Raw genomic sequence first — 273 nt, 5'->3', positions numbered from 1 at the left:
CTGATCAGTGCGGAGCCTGCTTCTCCCTCTCCCTCCTCCCTCCTCCCCCCACTGGTGCTCTCTCCCTCTCTCTCTCTCTCTCAGATAGAGAAACAAAATCTTTAAAAAAACAAGCCTGGGGGCGCCTGGGTGGCAAAGCGGTTAAGCGTCTGCCTTCGGCTCAGGGCGTGATCCCGGCGTTACGGGATCAAGTCCCACATCAGGCTCTTCCGCTATGAGCCTGCTTCTTCCTCTCCCACTCCCCCTGCTTGTGTTCCCTCTCTCGCTGGCTGT

Source organism: Ursus maritimus, unplaced genomic scaffold (assembly GCF_017311325.1).
Source record: "Ursus maritimus isolate PB19 unplaced genomic scaffold, ASM1731132v1 scaffold_2, whole genome shotgun sequence".
Lineage (NCBI taxonomy): Eukaryota > Metazoa > Chordata > Mammalia > Carnivora > Ursidae > Ursus > Ursus maritimus.
Note: the sequence above shows the minus strand (reverse complement) of the source record.